General features: G+C 43.7%; 1 protein-coding gene and 1 pseudogene across 2 annotated transcripts in view; one reads left to right on the forward strand and one right to left on the reverse strand.

Moving 5' to 3' along the window:
- The window catches only part of LOC143367054 (dnaJ homolog subfamily C member 5), a 357446-nt gene that overhangs the window by 151913 nt on the left and 193327 nt on the right, over nt 1-12206 (reverse strand). The gene's annotated exons all lie outside the window — the stretch shown is intronic.
- Nucleotides 2684-5382, forward strand: LOC143367150 (uncharacterized; annotated as a pseudogene).

Consider the following 12206-nt stretch of genomic DNA (forward strand, 5'->3'; position numbering starts at 1 on the left):
ACAACACTAGAAGTATTTTTTAGTTGTTAGTGCCTTTTTGACGAAATCGTTTAACAGAACATTTTTTTATATATTTTTTGTTTCTACTCAAGTTATAGTCATTACAATAAATCAATCCAATACCTGCAATCAACTACCTGTAAAAGAAAATTTGCAGTTTAGCGATATTTTTGTAAAAGGACTTAGTGCCGTGTTTCGACCCCAAATGCCCCACTGTGCGCCGCCGAACAGCCCAAATCCTCGCTGGTCGGGACCGGCGCGGCGTTGAGCTCGTATCACGAGCAGAGCCCTAATTCTCAGTGTTCGTTTCTCGCTTCTTTTTAGCTGATAGGGGGAGCGAGATGGAACGCTTTGCCTGCGCGACGATCGCGCACGGAGAGGACGGAGTGTCAGGCGTCCGAAAGACGGAGCGAGACAAACAACATCTCGTCGTCTATCTCGCACCACCCTCGCTCGTTTTCAGTGCCTCTTGCTCGCTCTCGTTCCATGAGACAATACTGTAGTATCTTTTATTTGACTTTATCCAGATATTATCTTTGCCCATCTCTGTTCTCCAACTGCTTCGCCGTGATTCATTCAAGCCTCCTTGATGGAAAAATATTGATAGGGGAAATGCGGCAACAGCGCGATTCGACTCTCGATACGTCTCGGCAACTACGTCTTTCCTACATTTATCGGCTAGATTGGACTTCCACCGGTTTTGATGGTACAAGGCACGAATATACCATCAACGCCGGTGACGGAGAAACCTTGTAGCTTCATTCTGTCATTTTTCGGGCTGTCCTGAGTACACGATTCATAAATTCATTATTATTTCAACGTACAGTGCTTATTAGCGTTCAAACGGACCAGACCACCCTGCACAGATGTCTACTGAAGGCAACTGTACCCGCAAAAACTTCCTTCGGGCCGATTCCAGGACGAAAGTTGTAATTTACGATTTGCTTACTACACGCGTATACGTGCACGCTTTTCCTAGCTTGTGTGAGCGTACTCACACATTCAAAGGCCCGCGGAGACGGCCCCCTTAAACTGGATAATGAATCTCTAATGCGGCACCATAGCCAACCAATCACACATTCGTACATCGGTTGAACAGCCATTGTTGAGAAACGATATTGATAGGCAAAATTTATACTTCTACAATCGCATTTATTGTAAAGCTAATAAATTTTTTAAGCGTTCTGATTTTTTAAGTCGCTACATATCACGCGATCGCATGTAATTTGACCCCATCCTCAAGGATAATGCAGCTGTACGAGATGGCATCATTTTTTTCACTGATGCGAATTCAATATAATACATGCAGAAACGTCGCAGCACGTGTGAATCATAGAAAGAATTATGATGTGTTGACAGAAATTGCATCGAACGACGTTGGACTGGATCGCCGTTTTTTACACACAATACATTTGAGGGGAGGGGGTACGCAGAAAGAGATAGACAAAGATAGCAAATCGCGGCATCAGCTATAAAAGTATGTTCTAAACTGCACAAAGCCTCAAATCGTTGCAACGTGTTGTGCAGAAAAAGACATTACATTTACATTCTATTTACAGCCATGGAAAAATTCGCGCAAGCAGAACGTCAATTGTTGGATCAATCTGTACGATTGATTTCACAGGAAGAATATCTCGCGTGGGAAGAACGGTGCGGCGAGAGTATCGAATCTTTGGAAGAATACAATCGAGTAAAACGTCCTCGATTATCAATCGGTCTTCGACAATCATTGGTCGCTCGAATCGCGCATCTCGAAGGACTGAAATATTCGTGGCGCGGACGTTTCGTGCATGAAGGTACCGGGCATTCAAGCACAAGACTTTTGTGGCGCGAAATAGACACTGCGTTCGATAGACGCGTATTAACTGGTGCCGTGCTAAATTCGAATTGTATCGAACCAACTTCCTCCAGGATGCGGAAGCAAAGTGAATACGATGTTCAATGGCGAATTTGTGGCCAGTGACAAACATGTTAGTAAAAGCATCAACACCCGAAACTGTGAACACTTCGGCACATCTGATCTGCAGGAGTGGTACCAGCGATACGTTGACGAACTCACCCTGGCATCGTTGGAAGAGTTCCAGGAACGCGACAGCGGATGGGCATTGGCGAGAATCCTCAACCTGATCGTCAATGTGAACAAGTACAATCCGCTGCGCGCGGGGTATCATACCAAGTTGCCGCGGAAATTGTCCCTAAAGAAAGCTACAATTAGTGTACAATCCCCGGACAATGCATGTTTCGCGTGGGCAGTGGTCGCCGCGCTACCTCCTGTGGAAAGACATGCCGATCGCCCAAGTTCATACCCCGACTATGCTTCCATATTAAATCTCCAGTGCATTGAGTTTTCAATGTCCCTAGAGCAAATTGGGATGTTTGAGCGGCAGAATGACATCTCGGTGAACGTGTACAGCTTCATGACGGAGAAGAAGGAAGGACCGACAGTCTTTCCGCTGCGCCTCACCAACTAAAAGAGGGATCGGTACATCAACCTGCTCTACACGGCGAATCCAGAACACGGTGATGTAGGGCACTTTGTGCTGATCAAGGACTTGTCTCGGCTGGTGAGCGCCCATCTGAGCAAGAACAAAGCCAAGAAATTGCCAGGTATGTATAGAAACTTATGAAATGTTGAAATATCTGCAATTAAAAAAAATTAAATAAAAAAATTTTGGCTTTGCAGATGCATGCATTACTTTGGACCCCTGAGAAGTTGGAGGCCCATGCAGCGAACTGCGGGAAGATGAACGACTGTGCCATTCTGCTGCCCAGCGAAGGCAACAATTTGTTCAGCTTCAATAACTACTGCCGGAAGGAGCGACTCCCTTTCGTGGTGTACGCCGATCTCGAGTGCATCATCGAGAAAACGGAGGACAACCGGATGGGTGATGCAGATTTTAAATTGCGACCGTATCAACACCATAAAGTGCATAGCATTGCATATTATGTGCACTGTTAGTACGATACATAGCTATCGATGTATCGATATCGCCGCGACACGGATTGTGTTTCATGGATCGTCGAAGAACTAAAAAAGTTTGCGAATTTTGCCAAGCCCATTCTGACCAGTAATACTCAAATGCTAGATTTAACTAGCAAACAGTGGATGACATTTCATAATACAACACATTGCCACATTTGCGAAGAACCATTCGAGGCTAGTGATATACGAGTACACGGTCATTACCATCTACCCGGACGTTTCAGAGGCCCAGCACATTCGGAGTGCAATTTAAACTATAAAAATGCGTTTTACTTCCCAATAGATTTCCATAATTTATCAGGCTACGATTCACATTTTATTATCCAGAAAATAGCTACCGCTTTCGAAGACAGCGTTCACGTATTGCCTATAACTAAAGAAGAATATATTTCATTCACAAAAACGTACAAATTTCTCAATATCAGTCTCGACATATTAGCATAATTTCTTAGCGCAGATAAATTAAAACTTTTACGCTCGAAATTTTAGACATTATCCATTGAGGATTTCAATTTATTGACGCGAAAGGGTATATTTCCATATGAATACCTTGATTGCGCGAACAAGTTGCAGGATCCGTGCTTACCGCCGCGCGAGTCATTCTACACTTCGTTAACGGGTGAGACTGTATCCGAGAGCGATTACGCGCACGCCGAGACTGTCTGGCAGCGTTTCAACATTAGAACCTTAGGCGAATACAGCAACTTGTATTTCAAAACAGATGTCTTGTTATTGGCAGATATTTTTTAAATTTTTCGCGAAAGTTGCATGAAGAGTTATGGATTAGATTCGGCGCATTATTATACTTTACCAGGTTTCATGTGGGATGCCATGCTAAAACACACCAAAATTACATTCGAATTGCTCACAAATGTCGATATGGTCATGTTTATCGAACGCGGTATACGTGGGGGTTTAAGTCAATGTTCTGGAAGATACGCACATGTCAATAACAAGTACATGCCATATTTCGACGCATCAGAATAGTTATCGTACTTGATGTACTTTGTGTCAGCCCCTCCCATACGCTAGCTTTCAGTGGGTCGAAGACATTGCAAATTTTGACGTGTCTACAATCGCTGTCGATTCGCCCACGGGATACATTCCCGAGGTAAATCTGGAATATCCGCAACGTCTGCATGACGCTCATGCTGATCTACCGTTCTGCCCGACGCGTGCCAAACCGCCAGGTAGCAGACAGGACAAGTTACTCGCGACGGTATACGATAAGCAGCGTTACGTTATCCGCAATCTGCAGCAGTGCATGCGTCACGGTCTTCGTATTACAAAGATACACCGCGTGCTTTAATTCGCTCAATCCCCCTGGCTCCGCGATTAAATCGAACTCAATACACGGTTTAGAACAAGCGCGACAAACGATTTAGAAAAAAATTGTACAAATTGATGAACAACGCGGTATTCAGTAAAACTACGGAAAATGTACGAAATCATGTGGATGTAAAACTTCTAGTATATTGGGATGGACAATATGGTGCGGACGCAATGATCGCGGAAACCGAATTTCCACAGCATAAGTGTTTTTTCGGAAAATCTAATAGCTGTTGAATTGTGAAACCTCGAGGTGAAATTCAACAAACCGATATATGCGGGTATGTGCATTCTGGATACATAAAAAAAAATTTTGTATGAATTTCACCACGAGTACATGTCTCCCCTGCACGCTCAAAATTCTAAAATTCTATATACGGACACGGACAGTCTCATTTATCACATTCAATGCGAAGATATCTACGAGACCATGAAATACAATATCGGTAGATTTGACACAAGCGATTATCCTATCGACAATACATATAATATGCCGCGCTTAAATAAGAAGGTTCCGGGGCAGATGAAGGACGAAAATAACGGTGCGATAATGACCGAATTCGTAGGTCTTAGAGCGAAAATGTATGCACTTCGCGTAGACGGCAAAAAAAAAAAAACGAAAAATGCGAAAGGCGTCAAGACCAACGTCATAGCCAGAACGATAACGTTCGACGACTACGCGCAATGTTTGCAAAAGGAGATCGAAATGGTTCGCAGACAATCATGCATACATTCGAAATTGCACAAAGTGTAAATCATTTCAGAATCCAAAATCGCTCTAAGTCTATATGACAAGCGGTACATCGTACCCGATTCGACCGACACTCTGCCCTGGGGACATTGTAAAATACCGCTGTAAATCCAAATTATTATCAAAAATAAAATTACACATATGCATAGAACATACAATTGTATTTACTAACTCATCCTTACAAATAGTGAAATTATGTAAAATAAAAATTGTTCACACACGTACATATATCATTGTAGTTATTGGATCATGTATTTAATTTTACAATACATTAATTTTGATTTATGCAAGAATTGTGTGATTTATCAAACCCTAGGCACTTGACGTATACCTTATCCCCCTTCCTACGCAACACTTTTTCCACTAGATACACATCAGGATTGGTGACGCGCTGCAGCTCGTGTTCATAGAATCCTCCGGCAACTGATTTTCCACAGAAATCGAGGAGCAGATACGGGATTAGTTGCTTGTACCTTGGCTATCTTGAACACCTCCGTTGTCCAATTCGATGTATAGCCTTTATCGAAGATGGTTTTAAATTTGCTCATGCGCACAAACTCGCCCAACTTGAATCTCGCTGGAGCAGCCATCTTTATGTTGTTGTAAACGGTGGCTAGCAACTTCTCGGCGATCACTGGGGTAACATCGCAAGGACGTATTCTGATGGTTCTATGTTTTCGTGCGTTATACTCTGCAAGTAGACGCGGTAGCGTATCGGTCCATCTATAGGTTCCATTGAGCGTAAACAGTTTCAACATATTGTTCTTCAAAGTTCGATTGAAACGTTCTGCGACGGAGGCTTTCATCGCCGAATACGTCGAATAATGATTCATGTCATGCTTTGTCAAGAGTTTCTGCACATCGGCGTTGTAAAATTCTTTCGATATCGATATCTAAATATCTTTGCAAACGCTTTAGTCACCTCAGCGCCACTTTTAGTCTTGAGCGGCAACGCGCATGCATACTTGCTCAGCACATCGCTGACGGTGAGTATATAGTGGTGACCTTGGTTGAATCGCGAGTATGGACGCATTTCTACAATGTCAGCTTGCCACATATCGTCGTATCCACGTACTATGACGCGCTTCCGAGGAAAATGTCTTCGAGCTGGAGCGTGCAATTCCTCCACAAGTTGTAGCTTCTTGTGGCCATGGTTTTCTTCACTCATGGATTTCGATAATGGCTGCATGTTTGATCGCAGATATATCTTTGCCACGAATGATGCGATAATTATCGTGTACGTGCATTATGTGCTCTCCACCGCCCCAAGGAAATTCTGGACAAGTTCAACCGTCGCATGATTCTCCATCGCATTGTTGCTGCGGGATAGGATTCAATGCTTGCGATATCTTTTGAACGTTGTTTTGCAACGTCAGCATATCTCTCTGAAACGCGACCAGCTTCATCTTTAATTCTTCCTGCTGCTCTCTCAAAAGTTTAATGCTCTTTTCCACATATAGTTTATTAACGGCATCTGTGTCAACCGCCGGCTGAGCACGCGTCGTATCTTGTTCGATTTTGCATCAAAATCGGCTCCGGTCACGCAAAGAGCGTTATCACGCATATAATTTCGAAGCATGCCGCTCCATTTGTAATAGTCCATTGTAGCTGCTCCACTTTTCTCGAGCGATACCCCAAATTTGTTGATCGGCATCTCGACGCATACAGTGCACATCATCGGCGTGCGGTTTAATTTATAATGAGGCCTGCCTCGCGGAGTTCCTCGATAATCGATAGAATTTCGTTGTCGTGCGAGTTGTTACCCGCCTGACGCGACGCTTCCAGCAAACGCAATCGATCCACCAGCTCGTTGGGATCATCCCAGTGCACATAATCGATCTTGTTATCGTTTACCACCATGACTCGCGGTGTCCTTAGACCTTTCCCTGCCTTACTGGTTGATGCGCGGGGTAGTAGCCACGCAATTAAATATTTATACTTGTATCCCTTATTGCCCAATATGTGATTTTGGGTATTATGACCATGTCTGTGGGCATTCGTTGTCAGCAGTATACTTTTGTATTTTTGTTTTTCGGCATCGGTTTATATAGCATCGTCGGGAATTCTCTTGAACATCAGTTCGTAAAAGCCGGACGTTCCTCCGTATCTTACAACATCTATGATTATACTATCATCCTTGTCTAAAGCCTTACTTCCAAGCATCGTTCCACTATTGCCAAAGTATACGCCGTACACATAGTTCATTTTTGTATCCCTATCAGCATATAGGACTGTACTCATGTATTTTTGCCCCAGCGGACCGAAATGGTTGCGAAACGTTTCTTGTTCCTCGGATGTTTGGAGTTGATGTCTAATAGATGTTGCAAACGACACATCGGGACTAGTTTCGAAAACATCATCATTGGTTGTGAGCGATTGTACATCGAGAAATAGGTGTCGAAGGAACCGAGGAATCGTTTGCTGCGACATTCTGCCGTTTCCGCTTCGATTGAACAGGTGTGGAGGTTACGAGCGATTTTTCCGATGACATATGTGGTTTCCTCTTTGTCTTGCGCGATGTGTTCCCTTTCAGCTGGATTTTTGTTTTAGGCGCTAATGTTTCATTCCCTTCAACGTCTGTGTTCATCAGCGATGATGTGTCAGCTTCTGTCGCTGCGGTTTTTTCCACAATATGTTTTAAGGGTTCGATAACTGGTTTAAAGTATTTCTCCAACACGATATCTTCTTCCATCTTCGTAGTCTTCAAAGCCAGATGTTTCTTGCGAATGGAATCGCTGGTTTTTGTAATTTTCTTCGCTATTCTCTCGCGATCCTTAATCTCCTGACTACTGATTATCGTTGTATCGCAGACGTTGCTTTCCCACCGACGTGTTGACAATGATTAACCATCTAATGGTACCGTAAACTCGTTAAATTCCTTCTATAAAGTACATTGGACATCGTGATATCCTTTTCCATTACCACGAAACCATACTCTCGTTGCCAACAATTACGACAAAACGCACAGAAATCCTCGTAACACATGTCAGGGTATACGTGATCGTTGTACACATGTTTCAAGTTGGTACCATCCTGCGTAAACAGAATCAGCAGATTCGCATTGTCGCGTATAAGATGTTTGGGAATCTTTGCATACGTCTGACAGAGATAGAAGCAGTCAACGTTAGAGTGGCGCCCGATTGCAGAGTATTCCCTTATCGTATCTTGCTTATCGCATGCCACGTCATCAGAGATAAAAATCGAATTCGGAAGCGATTCGCTCGGTGGGATGACGTCACTGTTATTCGAAAACGTAAAGTAGCCAATTTCATCTATCGGAGTCAATAAATTCTCCAAATACTGCTGTTTCGTAAACGTTCTCGAAGCGGACGTCGTGTGGACTTTCCAACCAGCTCACCAGAACGTTGGTCTTTCCACAATTTGATGGACCGCAAGTAAGGCAGCGTATAGTGTTTGGCAGTATGCTACCATTTCTGCATTTTGTTTTCGAAGACATCATTTGCGATTTATTGTCAAAATTTGTCACGCATATCGCGACAGGTTGCCGCATGAATCGCTTCCGCATGATGCGCCCTATTTATAGGCTCGCGCCGAAATAGTCCCCGAGCAAATAAAAGCCGATCCTGAGATTCAGCAGTATCGTCGGTGCCTGAAACATTGTAAACTCCCTTGGCAGCGAACGCATATCGACGGTCTAGCACCATTGATTAAAAACTGTGGTGAATGTCACCGACGAGAGTAAAGAAAGGCCGTGGTTTGTTAAATTGGGTGATAAACGCGCTACCTATCGAATTACATATCCCAGGATACCAGTTTTGTGGTCCAGGAACTCATCTGGCAAAACGATTGGCTAGAGGCGATCGAGACATCAATCCGTTGGACGCAGCGTGTCGCGAACACGATATTGCATATTCGCGTAGCAACGACCTCGGTGAGAGGCACACGGCAGATATGGTTCTCGCTGACAAAGCGCGAAAACGCATCGTTGCGCGAGACTCGACTCTGGGTGAAAGAGGTGCTGCTACAGTTGTTTGGGCAGCTATAAAGGCCAAGACGAAAATTGGAATGAGGATGAAAACAAAACCCCGCAAAAGGACTGCAAAGAAAGCACCATAAAAGCGGATTCTGCCGGTTGCAAAACGCGGTGGTATATCACCATTTGCTGCTAGGTGTTCTTAGACCATTAGCTGGCGGAGTGACGGGCATCGCCAAGGCAGTAAGCGATAATAAGGTGGCGCAGCGTCGGCTGCAGGAAATGCAACGTCATAATCGCTACACGGAAGATCGTGGACTTTATCTCATACCATACAAGCGTGAAGAGGGAATATCGAAACGAAAAAAAAAACGCCGAAAAGACAATAAAAATGCCTGCAGGCGTAACTACGAATGCACAATTGGAGAATTTGGCAAACCGTATGCATATTCCATTCTTTAGAGGTGTTTTTATGCGTAACACGCTTCCATCCGGAGGAGTACGTCGAAACGAGAGCGGTATCGCAAATTTGTTCAATGTCGAGGGACCAGGGACTCATTGGGTGGCGTATGTGAACAGAGGTCGTCGAGCTGTATATTTCGACAGCTTTGGCAATCTTCTGCCGCCTAAGGAATTGGTACAATATCTGGATAAAGATGCCGTGAAAATTGAATACAATAGAACGTCTTAACAGCAGTACAATCAGAGCAATTGTAGACAACTGTGTCTACGCTTTCTACAAACGATCGGCACAAAATTTAAGGACTCCACGACTCTGAATCAGTACTAGTCGAGCAGTTTCTCGAAATATGCCGTTAACATTCACTCTAAACGGCAAGAGTAGCACCCTCACGTTAAGCTACTTTCCCCATAGATTTGAGCGACGATGATTACAAGCTTGGTCTAACAACCTTTGAAACATATCATACAATACCAAACATCAACTCGAGCAACATAATTTCTACTTCACCACAAACTGTGACACCACTCATGAATACATTACGATTCCCCACGGCTCCTACGCACTAGACGCCATTGCCAAGTATTTGAAGCAGCGATTACTCGAGCGGTATCCTCAAAATCTCGGTGGCACCGATGCCAACGATGGCAGTGGCAACGACGTGTATCCTATAGTGTTGCGTCCCAACAAAAACACCATGAAAAGCGAGCTGTACTGCTCGTTCGCTGTAGACTTTACAGAACTCAATAACACTGGATCGCTACTGGGATTCTCGCCGAATCGGGTATTAGAACGAGGACAGTGATACGAATCGGGCGATCCAATTAATATCATGTACATAAACATTATTCGTATAGAATGTAGCGTGACCGCTGGTGCGTACAATAATGGGACACGTGTACACACGATACATGAATTTTCTCCGAGAGTGCCACCAGGATATAAGATATCGAAAACGCCCGCACAGATCATTTACCTTCCAATCACCACACGGGTCATTACGGATCTAACGATACGCGTTGTGGATCAAGACGGGCGGTTGCTAGATTTTCGAGGAGAAGAGATTACCATCAGACTGCACGTACGATGCCGACGATAATACATGTGGTGCGAACGAAAGAGATGCTTGTGTTGAACGACTCCAGTAACACGTTTCTTTCAAACGAAATTGTCTGTAACAACAACAGCTCTGATTACGCTAAAAAGAAGAGACTCCGTGTTGTGAACATTGTATTTTTTAAATCATTGGAATTCATTGTGCACATTTAACTTGAAAAATGGCCGACATTCTAAGCATTGGAGGGAAGCCGACGTTTGATGATCGCATCGTCAAGCTTGAGACTCACACATACAACCCATAAGTCAAAACGACGTTTGGACACAGCGATGAGATAAGAATACCTATACAGCAGCATGATTTATACACATTGCCGTGTGAAAGTTTCCACTACGTGGAGGGGAAATTGGTGATAAGTAAGCCAAAAGATACATCAACAGTGATGTTGGGAAATAATTGCGTGGCGTTCATATTTGATGAGATTCCATATCAGCTGAATGGCGTGGAGATTGATCGCAACAGAAACGTTGGAATCACTAGCACGCTTAAAAACTGTGTATCGCTGGCATCCAACCAAGACAGAAATATGGAGAACGCTGGATGGTGCTTGAAACGGCACGATGAGCTAATAGTGAAAAATCATTTCAATTTTTGCATCCCGCTCAAATATTTGAGCGGACGTAATCATTGAGACGCTGGACATTGACTACGAGGATAATCTCTAAATAAGCTAAATGTAGTTAATACTCTGCAATGTTGCAGACACGCAAAGCATTCTGCCATGCAAAATGTATTTAAAATATGCAACTGGTAGTCTAAACGTCAGAGAGAAATGCGTAAATAAAATATAATCAATTTTTAATGCATATAAAAAATGTTTTTCTTTACCCTCCCCAACCCAACCTCCTACATGCGATGTACACAGGATTAAGACGGTGGTTGTAATTATTCTGCAGAAGTGATTCGATTGGTGTTCGAAGTAGTACCATAGGCGTCCGATAGCCGTTTAAAGTGGTTCGATACACGTCCGATATATGTTCAATAGTCATTCAAAGTGGTACGATAGACGCTCGATAGATGTTGAGAGTGGTACGATAGATGTTCAGAGTGGTACGATAGATGTTCAGAGTGGCGCCATAGACGTTCAATACATGTGCAGAGTGGTACCACAGATGTTCAATAATCATTTCAAGTGACATGGTCTAGTCGAATGATGAGTGCAAAGAAGAAGGGGATGGTCAGCGAAGATGAAGGTGAAGAATAAGGCATCTATCCCACTTTGCAAAGCTACGCACTTCTCGGTTTCGAGATAAGGGTTGGCATGCAGGAGCCTGGAGATGCTGCGAGACCAGTCGAATCAAGCGTGGTCGCGGAACAATTTTTTCTTGGAACAATGGAATACTGGCACATTGTATCAAATTTTGACAAGACAATGAGACGAGATAACCTAGAGGTATGTATCTAATACTCTGCAATGTTTCCCGAATTTTGACGCTTATTATGTTTTTAACGTGCTAATATCGGTTATTGTATGTTCTGGAACTCGCTGACGCCTACACCACCGCCGCCACGGACATCCTCGGAGTCGTCACCGTCGTTGCCGTCTCCGCCGGTATGTAATACATGGCGTTGTTTTGTGTGTTTCATGTTAAATCTATCAATATTATACCGATGTTTGTATGTTCTAGGACT

The sequence above is a fragment of the Andrena cerasifolii genome, chromosome 3, assembly GCF_050908995.1.
Source record: "Andrena cerasifolii isolate SP2316 chromosome 3, iyAndCera1_principal, whole genome shotgun sequence".
Classification (NCBI taxonomy): Eukaryota; Metazoa; Arthropoda; class Insecta; order Hymenoptera; family Andrenidae; genus Andrena; species Andrena cerasifolii.